At 41.4% G+C, this 19562-nt stretch overlaps 1 protein-coding gene across 5 annotated transcripts in view; it reads left to right on the top strand.

Annotated features, from left to right (window-relative positions):
• ptprda (protein tyrosine phosphatase receptor type Da) overlaps positions 1 to 19562 on the top strand; it is a 254866-nt gene that overhangs the window by 89224 nt on the left and 146080 nt on the right. For all 5 annotated transcript variants that reach the window (XM_086020965.1, XM_086020955.1, XM_086020992.1 and 2 more), the window contains exons 6-8: positions 1110 to 1180; positions 1713 to 1848; positions 6676 to 6719. The gene's annotated coding sequence lies outside the window, so the exon portion shown is untranslated. The remainder of the gene's footprint in view (positions 1 to 1109; positions 1181 to 1712; positions 1849 to 6675; positions 6720 to 19562) is intronic.

Here is a 19562-nt window from a genome sequence, read left to right as displayed (position 1 = left end):
CTCGTTTTCACTTTAGCCTTAATGTGTTTTCCCCACTTCACATCCTCCCTCGCTGCGTCTCCAGCTCCATCGGCCCATTACCCTCCACGTCTCCTGTGCCGTCCTTCCACTTTGCGTGCTTATCCTGCACATCCGGGTATGGAAGGGAAGCAATATCGCCACTGTTTGACACTTCTGCCTTTGAATCCCCTGCAGGGCGGGACCTTAATCACACAGACCTTGTGGAGCTGCGTTATTAGACTTTGCTGATTTATGGCGAGTCGTCCAAAATTGTCTGCCCAACATGTATTGACGAAAACTAACTGATGCTCATCTGTTTCATACTTGTGGTTCAAATCAGTAGAAAGACCATTACAAATATTAGTGGCGTACCAATGAGCTCAGACGAGAGTTTATGAATACCACTCGTTCTAGACAGGACACTCGCCGCTGCAAACCGAAGTGGTTTGGATAATGGATGGATGGATGTTTGAAATTTGGGAGCTAAGATCATATTTGTGTGGCCTTTGCAAAATGGACTTAAAATGGCTGCTTTGAAACAAAATGGCTGACTGCCTGTGGGCTTTTTTCAGGCATGGCTTCTTGTATTTTTTTTTAGTGAGTGATTCATTTGGTGTAAGAGTGGCATACTACCACTAGCCATCCAACCAACTCCGTCATTCTTCGCAATTTGCAGAATTCATGTTGCACATAATGAATATTCTAGTGAGGCACAAGCGGGAAAGAACCGGAACAGAACCGCCGCTGCCCCGCTTGTGTTCATTTGGAGCTGCCTTGTCTGAGCCTGACGAGCTGAGTGCGGACTTTTTCGACACAATGGTGTCAAACTCAGAAGCGGGCTGTGATGTTGGAGGAGCTCGCTCGCTCGCTCGCTTGCACAAAGAAAGCAAACGGCGCCGCACCTGCCGGATGTGCTTGGAACGCTTGGCAGGGGAAGAAGGCAGCTTGGGCGGCGGCTGATGACTAATTTGCCACATGTCGCCGGGGTTGTGTCGCTTAAAATCACACTGCTTTTTAAAATTTTTTTTTTTTTTTAACATGTCTGACATGAATGGCAAATACAAAGTAAACACATCAAACGTTCAACTTCTCTCTTTTCTCTTCTGCAGAGAAATTCAGAGGAGTTTTGTTCACCTTCATTCTGGTCTGAGACAGCAATTGCAACTCTTATTCTAAATAGGTAGGAATGTTTTATTTTTTTTTTAAATTGACATTATGTATCTTTTTTTTTTTACAGTTAAGTGCATTTTATTATTTTATATGCTTACTTAAGTTTCTGGTTCTTGACGTGATCATGAAATACCTGTAACATAGGCAGATTTAGATACAGTACATAAACGATGCTGCACTGACCTCTGGTGGAAATGAGTGCTTACTGCGTTTGTAATTTAAACAATGTTTTACTTTATTTGTGTAATTTATTTTCATTTGATTTGTTTGTTTGTTCTCATTGTCTTTATTTTATTTTGATTTGATTGCATTTGGGGAATGTATTCAAATGATTATTTGTATTTTATGATTAGTATATTGTAATGCATTTATCTTTTTTATTCAAATTCATTCATTCAATTATTTTATTTTATTTATTTTAAATATGAATTTCATCTAAATGAACCGAACTCCTTTTTTCATCAGATTTTATTTAGATTTTATTTTAAATTAGTTTTTTTTCCAGCCAGTGACTGTACACTTTCTGTGTCCCATCCAACCAGCGCGCTTGTTGCCATCGTGCATTCCTGCTCCAGCCTCTCCCCTCCGCTGTGTCGGTTCCACTGGTGGGTTGGCGAGGTACACCCGTGGCATTGGGACAGCATGTCGGCACCTGCGTGACCGCAGTCTCACTTTACGGTAAGTAGGGCCACTTTATTAGGTACATGCCAGCTCCCCAGTCAAATAATTAGAAACACCTCCCAGTACACTGTGCAGCATAGAGTAGACCTACAAGCTTACAAAATTGCCCCAAAAAATTTAAAGTCCAAAAGAGAAAATACTCCATTTTTTGGGGAAAGTATAAATATTTAATGTAAATATAATTTATGCCCTTCCCTTGTTTTATAAAAATATTCATTAAAATATATGCATACTCCACATCCATGCATAATTTAAAATGTCAAATGTAGTTTCAATCTAAACTAAATTACAATATTTAAAATAAAATAAAAAAAACAATCTGAAATAGTCAAAAAATAACATAAATAATTATTGAAAATGATCAAACCCTTCAAATGTATGAAGTCAAATATTTCAATTTAATATCCTGCTCCTTTTTGAGTATGATTTATTTATTTTAATGCCTAAGCCCACATTAAAATGATTACGTTTTATTATCTGAGTTACAAAAAAAAAAAAAAAAAAAAAGACACCATTAAGAAAGTGCTGCGTATTAGATATACAGTAATTTCAACTTAATATTGGACACTATAACTTGTTTACAATCACGTGTCGCCATTATTCACCAGTCGGTTGTCAAATGAACAGCCCTCCCATTGGACCTGGTCTTATTGGGCTGTACCTAATCTACTGATCCCTCTCCCCTGCACCAATTTATCTCATTTGCATAAAATAATCATGTAAATCAGCAGAGCGCGGATAGCAGCTTGTGATTTTTCCAATGTACAATGAAGCTAATAAAAGCTCATCTGAATGGAAACTACTGGGGGGTGGTGAGCATTGAGAGATGTGAGTGTGGAATCCACGTCGAGGCTGGTCACATGACAGGATGTGCTGCAGCTCGCTTTGCAAGCGATGAAATTCCAGCCTGTGTGCTTTAAACCAGGATAGCCACAAGATGGCGCCCTTTGTTCATGAAGCCCTCCTCTTAAATAAAGGCATACGTAACAGTTTCAAGACATTCTACAATGTCTTGTCCTTAAACACACATGAAATTGAGATATAACGTTCTTCCATATAACATTTTTGCAAATGTCTCAAAAAAAGGAAAGATCTATCATAAGGTAAACTTCACTTTCTAAAATGAAATATAAAATGCTGTTTTAATTCTAACTTAGTTGAAAATTATGTTGTTTAATGTTTATTAATTGTTTCATAAAATACAAAAAAATAAAAAATAAACTAAAATTAAAACTATTAAAAATCCATTTTTTTGAAAATACAATTAGAACAGTTTTGAAAATTTTATAAACACTGTTAAAAAATAGATAAAATGTGCAATGTATGAATATATTCCAGATTATAATACATCAAAAATCATTTTTTCATAGAAATATGTTAATTAATTAATTAATACCATTAACTGAAGACACATTGAAACAACTTTTTAAAAAACATGTTCCTGACTTTCTACTATCCACAGCTGTTTTATTTTTGCAATAAATCCTACTAAATTTTTGAAATTTAATAACACTAGTCACACTCTGTTAGCAGCATTTACAGACTATACATGTTCAGTCCACAATTTCAGACTTACCTGCACTTCAGCACTCTGAATTAGTCGCATGCCAAAATATTAGAAACAACTCTCAGTACCAGATCTATCCTTCCAAAGGCTTTTTTTTAACAGCCAATTCCTAACTCTTCTACTAGATGGCAGTCTAGCAGTAGCGAATCAGCCAGCTTTACCTTTGCCACCGAAATTAACTTTTCTCTGACGCTCTGATAAAGTACACAATCTATTTGTGTGCGGAGTTGACGCATCTGCAGTGTTTTCCACATCATACGCACACACGCGCGCACACCACACAAACACACACACATTCTTGCCATCTGTCTGTGCTGTGGCCCATGTCTGCTACTTTGCAAACAGTTGGGAGCAGGCGAGTGGAAGCACAAGTGTCTCGTGGCTCGGCATTCGTCTTTTCTTAGCCCCTCGTGTCCCCCTCAGTCTTCCCCGCTGTGCTTTTGTCACCCGCCCTCCCCTGTCCCTTTCTCTCTCAACGTGGCAGCGCCTCCAAAAAAAAAAACCCAACAAGATGAAGCATGTAGTATGTTCATCAAGGTTAGCAGAGGCAGCACCAGTGGGGTGAATGTGCAAATGGCGCATGAAGAAAGACCAACTTTTCCGCACTTTTCTATTTTCGACATATCTGCACAGACCTTCGTAGGCAGCTTAAGTAATTTGAACACCAACGCCTTCCATTTTCGCCGCCTCCAAAAGTGCTTTCTTGAGGCGGTGCGATAAGAAATGGCAGGCATCAGCAGGAGGCTCCCAGCCCAGTTTATTAATAATAATAATCATAAGAAAGCGTTACTGTGCGCGTTTGTAGAAAAAAAATGTGATATGTGCCTATCACTCGGGGAAGGAAAAGTACAGTCGCCTCCAGATGTTCTGCACTGCGACTGTACCGCTCGGTGGAATCGGGGCCTCCACTGTTGGCTTTCCCCTTCGCGCATGGGCACGATCATTCTCTCGCATTGATTGTCAGCCATGATAATATAATCAGGCGTAAAGCCCGACAAGGCTGGCCGGCCCGATAGATCAGCGCTGCCGACAGCGGCGCTATCCACAGGTCATAAACCCTCACCTTCCCTGTCTGACCCCGCATCAATTTGCCTCCTCCCGCTATGAATGCAAATAACAATGCATTTTTGGTGACATGTTTACGGTTATCTCCGTATCTCCCGCCGCCGCCTCCGCCGCTCCGTCGGCTGCCCCTAAATGTGCTGACGGCGCGCAGCCAATGGCGGCCGGCGCTCGCCGGTCCTCGCGCCCCGGCGAGCGTGCCGCACGTGCCTCCCTCTCGCCCTCCGTCCCAGTCACTTTTGTATGCATTGAACTGATAAGTACCGCGCTTCATTTTCCTCATGGCGAGGCACAGTAAAAAAAAAAAAAAAAAAATGGGGAGTAATAATTGCTTTGGGAGGGGGCGGAGGGGTGCTCGCGCGTGCGTGCGTGCACACGCTTGTGTGTGCGGGTGTGAGACGAGGACAGCTAAATATGCTTGCTTGCCTCCTAAGCCTCATTGCTACGTAATGAAATACGGCTGCAGCAGACTGAGGGCCATCGGTGCAATACAGTAATCCCCGCATATTTACGCTTCGCTATTCACGTGTTTGTTTTTGAACCAACCCCAAGCTATTCGCTGAAAAATTCATCTGTAGTATTTGCATTTTTTGCATGCTTTCCGAAAGCTGCCATAGGATGGCGCCAAAGCACTGTCTAAATAGGAATTGGTGTCAAGGAAGTATTAGTGGGAAATAGAGTTGCAGGGATTAATCGATTAATCAACAACTAACGGTCAAAGTCACGGGTTATTTTGATAACCGATTAATCGTTGGGATACCATTTTCAATATAGAATCGTCCAAATGCTCGAAATGTCAGCTTTTCAACAGTAAATTTCTGTTGTCATCCATGAAAGCACGCTGATTATCTTTGTGCTGAATCAAAATAAATCATTTGCTCTTACTTTGGAAAACAACTATCAACATTTTTAACCAGTAACAGAATCATTGTACATTTCATGCACAGTCAATTTGAAATAGTGTCATTTTTTAAAATAAAGGCATGGAAATGACAATGTTTCTTAAATAGGATACATCAATCAATCAACAAAATAATCAAAAGATGAATTATTAAAATAATGATTAGTTGCAGTGGTTAAAAACCCAAAACCTTAGAGCTGTGACCATGCTAACCAGTCGCACACCGCACGCCTCTGACCTAAGAGTGAAGCTCATTTCCACGACAACCGCCCTCATGCTGAGTTACTCCGCCCACGACTTGGAAGCTAGGCTTGGTGAAGATCCACCACGTTGACCCATGTTGAAAGCCAAAAGCTAAGTCAGCTGCAGTTTTTGCACAAATCAGCATCAGCTACAATAAGCGGCACACACTCCAATGTTTGGTGAAGTACTTGTGTTGGGCCATGTACCTGCTGCATGTGCCGCATGCACAGATCCGCTTCAAGTGGAAATACAGTCCATTCTTTCGCAATTTTTATGGGTGCTCACGTTTGTATTTTCCACTCTGGCTCGATCGGAGACCCTCATCTAGTCACAACGCCTTAGATAACGTACGCAGAGTTGACCGCCCGTCAAAAGAGGTTGAGTTGCGTGAGCCTCAAATGATAAAAACAAAAGAAACTGTGGAAAAAAAAAAAACGCATCACACCTCCTTTAAATTTTTCATGCTGCTGGTCTGGGAGTGTCTTCGCGAGGAACTCATTATTCAGCGTGCTTGCCTTTCTTTTTTCTATGCGACTTTCCATCTGCAGATGACATTCACACAGAAAATTGACTCGGAATTAACACTTTGGCCCGGGAATACTAAAATCACCACGTTCATAATCGTCTTATTTGACTGCTGTTTAAAAAAGACCAACAACAACATTTTAAACAATGCCGGAGCCAAATTAAAGCTCACTCAGTGTGGATTAAAAACAAAAACGACATGTTTATACTCTATTCAATCAATACTTTTGCATCCACAGCAAATTTGTCCGCTTTTGCCGGGAGTCTCTGCTAATCACTTATTACAAGATGAGTCTAGAAAATGGCTTGAGGAAGGGAAAAAAAAAAAAATGTAATCACCCAAAGCAAGTCAATAAAAGTCTAACGGTTTGAAGGAGACTTTTTCCATTGTATAGTTAGCAGCATAATTTCTGTGTGAAAGCAGAAAGTCATCAAGCGCGTGCGGGCGCTCTGCACAGGTAACTCCGCGCGCTGATGAAGCCATTCATCTCCATGCTCATCCCGTCTGTCTCTCTTGTTTACGCAGTTCTCTTTCCTGAGACGTCCGCCACGACATGAGGCCCGCGGCAGGTAAGGACGCCTTCGCTTCAATTTCATCGCCTCCTTTATTTTTAAGGCTTCCACGTGAAGGGGCCAAGTGAAAAATGTCAAGTGATATCAAATCAAGCGAGTCGAGTCCGGACTACAACTCGAGCGGGAGTTGGGGGGGGGGTTGTCGGAGGGGTTCGACCACATCTGGCAAAGTGACTGAGAAGGGTAGCGGGAGACTGACTGGCACTGATGGGACCCGACTGGGACTGCGCGGGGCCTGGCGAGCCTGATTGATAGAGTGTGATGAGACTGTCATGGAGCAGCGGCGCTGGCAAAATAGGCGGGACGGTCTATGAGCGGCGAGATCGAGCGGGAGAAACGCATTGCAGGACACGTGACGGATGATGCTGGCGAGCGTCTTGAGGGATGGCCTGCGAGCTGCTTCTGCCAGGGCGATGTTAGGCACAATGGCTCCGATCCAATTCGTTCATCTTCCTGTGAACTAATCACCATTATTATGATTGAAATAGAAATTACGATTCATAAAACGATTATTCATTGATTTCCAAACTTAATATTTGATGACTAAAACTCAACTACTCAAAACTATCATCATAGCCTCATACCATTCATCCCTGCACATTGAACGCTTAATTCTAGAACTCGATTATTTTTGTCAAATAAAAAAAAAATCTCCTTGTAAATCATGTGAAATTTAATCCTCTTGCGTTTTCATTCTGATACAGCCACGCCTTTGATGCCTTGCATCTTTGCACACATATACGCCATGAATAAGCATCTCCGTTATCTCTTTATCATGTTTATATTTATCTTACGTTAGTATTCTATCTTTATTTTTACAAGTCTTGGGAATTACCAAGCTGACCTGAGTCCTTGGCGATTGCATTTTGTGCCATGTCATGTGGAATTGTGTGTTTATATGACCAAAAAAAAAAAAAAAATCAGGGCGAGGACAGGAGTTATGCTCCCTCTTATGCATTCCAGTTAAGAGGCAAGCAAACACCCTTTTGGACCATCTAGAGAGGTTTGAGGGAGGATAACATAAAAGTTCAATGAAAAATCTGACCGTTTCGTAATGATTACATAAAAATGTATAACTGAGAAATTGAACTGGACTTGACTTGTTGAGAATCTCTGCAGTATTGAATGAAACTGTTCCTATTCTTCTTGTTGGCCACAAATGCCGCACATACTCAGAGCATCTGTTGAGCATGCGGCCTTAGATCTTGCGGACACATGGCACGCTGGCAAGGCCCACACTGTTGGGAATTCAACAGTTTGTGATTTCAGACTCAATAACGGACGCCGGGTTTTTATGTTTGTGCGCGTGTGTCCTTGGCCGAGGAAGGGAAAGAGGCCGATTTCGGCAGAGCAGCCATTTTATCATTTAGCGTGACACAAAGAGCGGGAAGTGGGTCCGATGGCCACGTGACTAAAAGGCAACTCAACCAGGTGAAATGAGCAATTCCCATTCAGGGACAGCTAGTGTACAAAGATGCTGCCTGTGAAATGGTTTGCCATGAGTGCGAGTGTGTGCGTGGAGACACATTTAATATTTGCCACGGCTGCCGCCGGTGAGCGCTCGCTGAAGCAAAATAGGCGAACGCTTTGCATAAACTCAAAAGACGAGCAGAGTCACTCCCGGCTGCCACCGGATATGAAACTGTTCAGCCAACGAAGTGCACAATGTGTACAATATTGGTCATATTCAAATGCCTGCTGGTGCTAAAATGAAGTTCCTATTGACACTGTTTGGGGGGCACTCACTGTATAGTCTATTCAAGAAACACAATAGAAACCTGACTGTTATACAACATATAAACATATACCGTTATTTACGAACTATAAGCCGCTACTTTTTTCCCCAAACTTTGAACCCTGCGCTTTTTAACTCATTCACTGCCATTGACGTATTTATTTGTCTTTTCACAGTGCAGTCATTCAACCCCAGGAACTTATTTATATATTTTTTTTTCTATTTTTTTAAACATTAAGGTAAAAGAGGGTCTAAAAATGTCTGGCAGTGAATGAGTTAATTTGACGCGATTTATCAATGTTTTTTGTTTTTTTTACTGAAGAGCTTCAAGCCATCAATAGATTGAACCATCAATAGGACAGGAAGTCCAGCCATGGAACAACATCCACTCACAGACTTATATATAAGAAGTCGGTGCATCTCCTGCGCCTCCCCGTTTAACCCGTAAATAAAAGCTAGGTAAATACAAGTTTTTAATAATCCATCTGTGTGACTACTTTCTTCCCATCTGGTAACATGGAGACCCACGACTATTAATACAAAGCCGCCCAAAATAGTTTTCATGGCCAAATTGTGTGTTTTGTAGTCCGAAAATTACATTATTTAGGTAATGTTAATTACACTAGTCATCAGATTTGTATCGTTTTTTTAAATTTAAATTCAAGTAAACTTTTCTAGATTTTTTTTTTCGCTAATTCTGAATCTGCTCTAATTTTTTTCTATAGCGCATCAGGTTTTCATAATAACTAATAATATGTCAACAATAATATGCTATGTAATATAGTAATATACTTAGTGATATTTAGGAATTGAGGGTTAGAGTCAGCAACCAATAGATTTTTTTCGGAAAAATGTCATAGCTAAGCGATTAGCCGACAACCGATTCAGAGTGTACACGGCCTGCTGCCCAAAGACGGCTGGGATAGGCTCCAGCATGCCCGTGACCCGGCTCCCCAAATGGATGGATGGATGAATGGATGGATGGATGTCCATAGCTGTAAATTACAACGCATCGTAAAATCCGTTTTGTACAAGCTTTTATAGGTCAGAAAAACCAAAACTGAGAATATCTCAAAAACTTGATGTGACAGAAAAATGTAAAGACACTTTTGAAATAAGCATTAAAAATAAGTATAGGGACACATAACGCCATCTCTGATTAAAATTTGATGTTGACCAGTGTTGTTATTACAACCCCGTACACTCTCACCCCCTGAATTTAAAACCAAAAAATGAGCCCCCAATACTAGCTTCACTGATCAACATGAAATTGGATATGCATGTCTATCACAGCAGGACCCACAGAAATGCCCTAAGGACCCATGAAATAGAACAGGAAGTCAACCATTTTGCATAAAGGCAGCCATTTTGGGTGAGTCCCAGAGCTCATACTAGATAATTTTTCCAAACAACCTCAATCGGAAGGAATAATCTTTGACCGCTGTTTCCCAACCAAGCTAAGGCACATTAACTGGAGTTATCATTAGAAAACTGACAAGTCACATTGGCCAAAAAAGAATCCCCAACAGTGAAAAAAATATGATTACCTTAATTCACTAACAACTTTACTCAGTGTGAAATCTGGCCCTGTTCAACACAAATCTGTTCGTTGTACTGCCATCTGCCATCTAGCGGCGGAGCCTTTAATTGCTCTTTATGGCAATATACATCATTGGTATAGACAGATCAGCAAAAATAGATTTGTGGTAAAAAAAATGATGATAGTAACATTTTAGTGAAATTGTCCTACTTAGACTATGCCAAGCCGCAGCTAAGCACTGCCAATATTGGTTTGTTGGCGAGTGGCAGTCAATCTGAGGTTCAAATGGACCCTACCCATAAGCACCACCTTAGAGGGAAAATATCCCCAAAATGTATAATAAACTCTTCAACCGACCATGTATCTCTTTGGATTTTTCAATTCAACTGCAATGGAAGCAGCCTTACCAGAAATGGTCAGGTGAAAGTGAAAGTGGATTACAGATACTCGTCACACGTCAAAGAGTGAATCGCGCTGCAAGCATTCCCGCTGTGAAATGTCAAAAGTGTCCATTTCCCCGAGCCAGTACAAAGCACCGCGGCAGGCGCTTTGTGCAGTAAACAACTGTAAAAGACAGCCAGCCAGGCGTCAACTACACATTTATTTTCTACTTTTTGCGCATTACAGTCGAAATAAGTGGTCAAAGAGTGTCTGGACGTCAAGTCGAGAAAAATACGAACACTTGCAAAAAGAAAAAAAGAGTCGAATGTATTTTGGCAGACGCATAATAACAGCTGTTAAATGCAGGTGAACGGTGAGCTTGAGTGTCTGGAATAAACGGAGCCGACAAGATAGGCGGACAAAACAACGGCTGCTGTTGCATCACCTGCTGTAATAACAGCGATGGTCTGCTCAGACAATAGGAGCTAGCCCTCACAAATAACAAACGGGTCAAAGACAGCAACCACTGAGTGAGCATGCGTGCAAAAAAGCTCAACTGAAAAATTCAAGTCCATTCAATTTCAATGACACAAACCAATTAAACAAGAACAAAATATTTGATAAGGGTAAGAAATTAGCACATGGCGCCTGTCACGCGCCTCAACATAATAGACGACAGGGGGGAGAGGGGCTCGTACGGCGGACGTCACGCTACGACAGTTAAACGGGGGCGGGGGAAGGTCGTCACACGGTTCGACCGGACCAGAAATAGACCGGCCATTCCGTCGAGCGGCCGGGATTTTCCCAAAATTCCCAATAGCCAGCACGTCCCTGTATATAACACACACACACATATGTATATACAGACAGACAGTAGATCTAATATGGAGCCTTGTGGAACTCCTATTTTGTATACAGCAACCTTTAAATTAAACAACAGAAGTGTTTTGCAACGGTCAACCTCCCTTAGCGAGTCCATAACATTTCTGTCCGGACTCAAAAGGCAAACATGGACAATTAAGTCACTAAAATGTAATTGTGCAGTTTATTTAGAAGACTACGATCTCGACAGACGAGTCTGAGTATTTGATTTGACGAACAAAATGAAACGCATGAGCGCAGAGAAGCGTCAGGGACTTTTGCATCCCCAATTGGATTTTGAGCTAAAACTCTCGCATGCTAATGCCTTGGCCTGACTCCTAATAAACAACAGGAAGAAGTGGGCTTAATAAAATGACGAGAAGCTGTGAAATGTGATTCCGAGGGGCCTGGAACGACCGGCGAATCAGCTGTCTCGGAGCTGTGCTTTTTCATTCGGATGTTCTCATTTGTATCCACACCTGTGTCATTCACAGCCTTACGTCTTAACCTAATTTCATGGTCTGCGGGTCTGGATGGATGACTCTGCCGCCGCTTGTACACTGAGGGGAGGGGAGCAAGCGAGACAGCACCATGACTGTGTGCAGGTGTGCACAGAAATGATCGGCAGCACCGAAAGAAAAGGAAAAAGACTGTGCCGCTGCAATAGCATCGAATTGTTCTGCCTGCCGGATATTAACCTTTTAACCGAGTTCTTTTCTGTTCTCAAAATACATCGAGCTCCTCCGAATGGCGGATCAGAGGAACGACCAGAGGTGGAGGCCATTTTGTGGGAAGCAAGTGTTATTGTAACACGTGAGCTGAAAGGTGCATGAACCGCTTTGAACACCCGGAGTGGACCTTTAAAAATCTTATTAAAAGCGACTCAAATGGATTTGGGTAACACTCGTCTGAATGGGCTCCATTTGCTGCCAATTATACTGAAAAGGAGAAAACCTTAATGGCAACTACGACAAAAAAATACAACATAGTAGTGTACTGTTTTCTTGCCTATCCAATATTGCAACAATCCAGAAACATCCTGCGGCATTCGTTGTGCGTTAATATGCAAAAGGGTGTCTTCAAACAGTGATTCCCAACACATTAATGTGCCGTAAGAAATTATCCATTTACCAATGGCTACATTTTGAACCTTACACTATCACATTTGGTTAAACCATAAATCATATGCAACTCGTCTTTTGCCCTGCCTTACATCGGGATTTTGGCTTGTTTTACTGCCTCTTCACCGCTGTTTTTGTTAGGTGGTGAGGTTTTGCTAATGTCAAATATTTGGGTTGGGAAACACTGTCTTAGAAGACAAATGTGGTAGCACCCTTTTGCAGTGTTTCCTTGAGATACGCGTGGCCTGACTGTTTTTCAAGATACGAGCCATTGTCCAGTCAAATGTTTGCTTTGACTTGCAACCGCAGACAGAACATAAATTCTGTATGTTGGCAGTGAATGCAACACACTTCCCAATAAGTAGCAGTTTGGCAACTAGTGAACAATTAAACAAAAAGAGGCTTCAAGCTGTTTAATGCCACTCCCATTTGAAGATCACGCTCAAACAAAAATAAAACGATTACATTTTGTGTATTTACAACAGCCAAATAAGTACCTAAAGAAAAGCCCTGCTAGCTCAGTGCAAATGCTAATTAGCACTATGTTGCAGTACTTTAATCCTCTAAGCAAGGCGTGAACACCAATGGTTCAGCAACAGCATGCAGGCAGACAATGAAACACTACTCACACGTCATGTCCCCTGTGGAGAACAAGGAATATTACTAATATTAGTGCCGCACCGATGATCTCAGATAAGAGCTGAGACGTTATGAATCCCGCTTGGCAGGACACGCCCCCCTGCGACATGATTGGCTTCTGCAATGAGGCGAGGACTGCTTGGAGCTCAAGTTGGATTTATAATGATTCAATGAATAGTATATCCGTGTAGCTGTCTTATACTGACCCCTGGTGGCCATTGCGGGCACACCAGAAGGAGCAGCATTCAATTGATATGTGACAAAAATAGGTGTATTCTTTTATCACCTTATGTCATTTATGAAGTACATTTTTATGGCGCGCTATTTTCCTCATTAAAACAGATTTTTTTTTGGGGGCGATCTACATTCACTCTAATAGGAACAGATTATTTGAGAGTGTTCTGTTTTACGAGCATGGAACAAATTGAACTCGTATGTCACTTATCGAACTACTGTATTTTGTTCAGACCAAAAGGAAAAAGTTGCTTCACTGCCCTGAAATATAAAATATTGTGCAAGATATGAAAGCCATTATGAATATGCTAATATTCCCCCTTTTTAAATGCAGACACCCTCCCCACACACACACACACACACACCAAATCTAATGATAGAGGAACCACTTATGCAGATATGTAATTACTGTTATATTAATGCTATATTGCGCTCTGTTGCCTGGTGACAGATGACACCCAAAATAGATGCCTCCTATGTCAGGCTTCAATGACCATGAACGCCAGGCATGTGACGGCTTGAATTAGTCCATTGTGCAAAAGCCACATGGGCACGTTCACCTTGGCTGAAGCCCTTGGATCATTCACGCCACAAGCACAAGTGTTTAGCATGCAGTTATTTAACCCCCAAATGACATAAATACAGTACAGAGAGGTAAGGTCAAACGCTGTTCAGCTCTTGTCTGATTGATTAATTGAGATCTTGGTGCGTTATAAGGTCTAACAAAAATAAACCAGGGAGCATTGACATGATCCAAGTTATTAACCATCCACGGCTTTAAGATAAATTTTTTTTTCAGAATTAGTAGGATTTTTTTGTGTTACTTGATCAAAATGGTATGGAATGCAAAGTTCCCCATATTGCAATTTGTTTCCGAGCATTTTGACTGATCTTTCAAAAGTCACACAATATTCTGTTCTGTAAAATAAAAAAAAATAAAAAAAAACGCTCGATTTTCTTGCACCAGAAAATGCATTCGTTTCTAGTTTTTTGGTTCGCCAAAATCTCCGGTTTCTAACGCAAAAGTGAAGAAATTTAGGTTTTGTGAAAAAGAAACTTTGACAATAGTATTTATTTCTTATTTTTGGTGACACCTCAAAGTATAAAACAACCAAAAACAAGACTGAGAATGGATGTTTTATGGCATAAAATAATTATTAACTTGCAGATATTCAAGGAATTAACACACCGTGAGCAACGTTGACTCACCGCGTGGCTCAAGATGAACGTCAGTGACTCAACTTGTCCCACTTCCAACATGTTGGCATTTCTCTCCCTCACGATCGAGGTGACAAGCCGGAATTCACCACCTAATCTTTATTTGAGGCTTTGTAAAGAACTTTGGGCACCATATGGTGTGGATAAATGCACTAAAAAAGTGCACTCCATTTAGCAATTAAACTAAAAAAATGTGTGCTGATCTCAAATCCAATGATGCAGCGCCACCATCTACAAGGATCTGTTAGTCATCACAGTGATTTTCAGACCTGAATTTCACAGAGAAGCTGGGCGAGACCCTTATCCACGTCTACACTTTAAAAAACATACATGACAAATGTATTCATCCGTGGCCGTAAACGTTTGGATTCTAATTGATGTCCATGACACTGAGTGAATTCTGTATATTTCAAACTGTACTTTTTTTATGTAAGGTGTTGACTCAGTACTATTTTTTTAACTCATTAAGGCCTAAAGCGCCTTGCTAGACATCTCTCTAAAACCTAAGGTCGTCTTTGGAATCACCATCAAAAACCAGAAGTTTTCCCGGAAATTCAACGCCTAGAAAATAATCAATATCTTAGCCCCTGTAGCAGAAACATAATTCCAAAAGAAATTGAAAGCTTAGACGTGGCTTTCAAACTGGCTCGAGTTTATTCATCGTTACTGTTTCAATAAAAGATAACTTTTTTTTTTGTTTGTTTTCAGTGCAACAGAAGCATTATTTTTCATTTGAAAAAAATTGAGTTGTAAATACCATCCTCTATTTACAAAGACGTCGATATCGCCATTGTCTACAAACGTATATCCTGACCATATATCACGTTCGACTGCCTCCACTGGTTCAAAGTCCACCAGCGTGTCGTCTTTTTCACTTTGGCGGCGTCTGCCATTACTGGCGGGCATTACCGACATCCCCCGAGGAGTCACGACACTGTCACGTGTACATTCCGATGCATTTTATTGGCTAGGAGACCGAGAATTGGATTAAAAAAAGAAAATGACGTATACGCTCTCCCGGCTTTAAAGGTTGAAACATGCAACAGCGCTCCCAGCTTTAGTGGTAGAAATGCGGATATGCACTCCCAGCCTAAATGGGTTTATACAAGTACATACCTGCAAGTACTTTTGCCACCTCGAGTTATCTCACCTTCTCATACATTTTCAGATTGTGTTGACCGTGAATTAGTTAGTTTTCTCCCGCAGTTCTTTCCTGTCAGCCTGTTTGGACAGCAATAAACCAGAGAAACCACGGGCGCTTTAATGTCAGCACTCCGTCTCGGTTGTTAACAAGCTGTGGCGAGTGCGGCGGAAGCGACTCAACTCTCCGCGCTAGTCCCACAAGTGCACTGCAGTCACTGATTGCGCTAAAACACGGTGCAATATTAATTACTGTTTGTAAACAATGCACTTTGCGGAGATTATCGCACGTGCTCAGCATCCGCCGCGCGCTAATTCTCGCCAGTGATTAAGCAGTGAGGCAAAGACAGCTGCTCAAGATGAGTTCATTGGCATGTTTAATGAATTACGCTTGAGAAAATGAATCAATCATTACTTTGATTAATTCTCCATGTGCCGGATAATGCGTCAAACGTCTGCTGGGTGTCAATAGCGGTGCAAACGGGCGGAATGAGGCTAACCCTTTTTAGATTTAGCAAGAAATAATGCGGCGATTTATTATTCCGACCGAATGGTCGGTTATCACAATGCTAATGCTGGCTTAGCAGAGAAAAGCACCACCAGGTTAGGTCAGTGGAATATTTTGATTAACACGCTGTCACTCTTAACAATTTCAATGCCAGCTATTTAAAAAAAAAAAAAAGACAATTCCATGCCAGTCAGTATATATTCTGACTAATTTTTCAAAAATATATTCTGACTAATTTTTCAAGGCTCACAGAATGCTGTGTTTTTTATGTATCACTATAACTAGCACAAACTACCAAGTGAAAGATTAGACACTCTTCTTTCAACAAAAAAGTTTATTTCCACCTTATTCCATTTTTTAGGAATCATCAGTCGAAAATGGGTTGGTTTCAGCCTAATCACTTATTCTGCACAACGGTAACTTTGATGCTAGAATAATTTTTGCTTTAGTGGCGCCTTAATTTAAGTGCTTGAGCACTAATGAAACAACAACGAAAATGTGTTTTTGAAGGCAAAACGTGTTAGAATTTTACACTCGACAGATTTTACAAAGCATTTGCATCACGCATGCAACCATAGACACACACTACTAAATACTACTACGGCTACTGTGTGCATGTGCATGTGTATGAACGTACATTATAACAGCCAAATAGCTTCTTCAAAAATATTTCAAGAATAATGTTCGTCATCTTTTCTGTATTTCGTGACATTCTTTGTAGTAGATTTAACATGACAAAACACTTTGATCAATCACAAGCTGTTTGTAACAATAACATTTCCTAACATCAGCCAAGTTCATGAGCTTCCACAGTCCATGATACTCGTGATCTCATCCAAAAGAGACTCAATCCTGCCATTTGCTGGCCATATTATTATTATTTTATTTTTTTTACTTTGCCAGCTTAATGATCAAATCAGAGTTGGCCAAGACTTTTCGCCACGCATTCACTTAATTAAAAAAAAAAAAAATTTTTTAAACATAGTTGATGACAATTTCCACGGTTGGCGCTCTTCGTTAGGGTTCCCGCTGATGACTTTATGCTAACGGGTGCGCAGTAAGGAGCCAAGGAGTTAAATTCCTCCTTTGCGCGTCAACAGTGCTTGGTGGCTCGCATGTTGTGAGCCTGTGCTTTTTCTTCGCCCCCTCAGACACGCCGGAGAGTGGCAAACATCTAACGGAAGCAAAGCCAAGGCAAAATCATTTGTGAGAGATCTTGTCAAACAGATTAATCCCCCACCCTGAGCCTCGGGGTTCTGGACCGTTTTTCTGTCATGCTGCTTTGCCAGTCTCCCTCTTGATAATACCCCAAAGATAAAATTAATTGTGCAGGGAGATGTGGGATGGGGAGTATCCAAAAGGACCTTGAGCAACGCGTGAAATGCTCTCCCATTCTCCCTCGCTCTCTCTGCATGTGAAAACACTGAAACCGTGAAAGCGTCACAAGCGTGACACATTGCGAGACGGTCGTCAGCCACTTGGCCCGGACGTTTGCGGACCTTTCCAAGTGTTCTTCTGTTCTCACGTTGGCGCACTTCACAATAGAAGGAGCCGGGATGAGCAGTGGCTCATTTGCACGAGATAGGTGCAAAACATAATTCCTCCTTGAAATCATTTTTCCTCATTTCTCAAGACAAGGTAGAAGCTAATGACAGGACCTCGGGGGGCCATTAGGAGTCAAGCCCAAGGGCCGGCCTAAAGGGGGGCGACGGCTTCTGTTAAGCGAGCTCTCCTAATCACGACGCTTTGAAGCCAAGCGGCTGACGGCATAATCATAAAATCGCCGAGGGCCGTGTCAAACATCAGCCTGAAAGCAGATGACTTTTTCTGCAAGTGACGGAGCAAACAATGTACAAAACAATGATTAACCTGCTGCCCTCTGCAGCTCTCTGGCTCCCCGGCATTGGTATATAAAAAGAAAAAAAAAAAAAAAAATCCATTCAAAAGCTCTCCATTGACACACGGTACATCACTCACCGTGAAATACCTGCGAGGGATCAAGGCGCCGGATAATGGCTTGGGAGAGGATGCGCTTTGCTGCCCCGTGACGGACATTTCCAATTAGACGGGGTAAATAAATAGTGACTCATCCTATTCTGTGATTCATCAGTCTATCGTGCCTTAAATCAGATCACGGTTTTGGAATCCTCAGTAGTGGTGGTGGCGGAGCACTATGTTGTTCACGCACTATAATTACACTTGGGGACACAATTGTCGCGGCGTTAGATCTGACAACTGTTTTGAAGTCATTTTTGGGTGCAGAATCCAAAGCTGATCGAATAAAGTTTTTAAGCTATAGCATCCCCGTTTTCTTAAAACAAATCTTAAATAACTGTACATGTATAAAAAAAATGTATGTATATAAAACACGAAGATGGAATAGTTACAAGTATTAAAAAAAAAAATGCATAAAACGAAATAGAACTTAGAACAGTATGCCCCTACTATGCTAGCTTTCTGTTGGCACACAGTTGTAGCACTGACCTATTGGGGGCTGCATACACCTCTCACTGCACTGTCTCAATTGTGGCTCCACGTAGCTGTAGATGGGTCCAGTCCTAATAAAAAGTCTTACTACAGCTAATCAGTGGAATTTCTCGTCAAATACGTGGAGAAAAATCTTGACGTGGTCGGAAAAAAAAACTCACCGCAATTTTGGAATCATCTTGCCAATTTTAGTTTTAATCAGCATACAAATGTAGCAACATATTGTATTTTTCCAAATTGCTCCACTGTGGTATTTTTGCACGTATTTTTTTCAAAACCAAAATTAAAACAGAGTTTACAGTGATCTTAATTGTGTTGCTTTCGTAGGCCTAGATTATATTCAGTGGCATTGTGCTTTATCACTTGGAATGATGTGGAAATCACCCCAGTCTGCTCTTGCAGTTTAAACCCTGTTGCATAATGACAACAGTGCATGTCTGAACAGGAGCCGAGCTAGTGATTTGAATCATCTCAACACTTTAACTCCAATTGATAAGAACATCAAACACCATTAGTTATGTTACCATTTTTTGTCTGTTTTAATGCGTAAATCGGTTCGATGAAAAGCGTCACTCTTGTCAATCTCTGACTGTGATTCATGTATCAGTTTGTGTTTTTAAAAGCGTAAATTAACACGATAACAAAAAAAATCATTTAAATCAAAGAAAACTTTATTGCTTAGCTTTCATGAAACATTTGTGGCCCGGGAAATCTCAGCCCCCAAATCCAATTGCTCTTGGTGGGACTGAGGACGCGGGGGTCTCAGCACCTCAGAGACTAAGCCATCCCGCCCACATCAGCCACAGCTGGTTGCGAGGGAGCGCAGGTGTAACAAACAAGTCGCCTCTGGCCTCTCAAGCTCGGCCATGTGCTAATGATTGGAACCCGCCTCGCCGAGTCTCTCCGTTCCAAAAATCCAACCAAATGTGCTCCTTCTGTGTCACAATGCACCCGAAGCCAACCAGCGCGCCGTTGC

The sequence above is a fragment of the Filicampus tigris genome, chromosome 2 (genome assembly GCF_054856515.1).
Source record: "Filicampus tigris isolate MCC_2025a chromosome 2, RoL_Ftig_1.0, whole genome shotgun sequence".
Classification (NCBI taxonomy): Eukaryota; Metazoa; Chordata; class Actinopteri; order Syngnathiformes; family Syngnathidae; genus Filicampus; species Filicampus tigris.
This window is presented reverse-complemented; position numbering and strand designations above follow the sequence as displayed.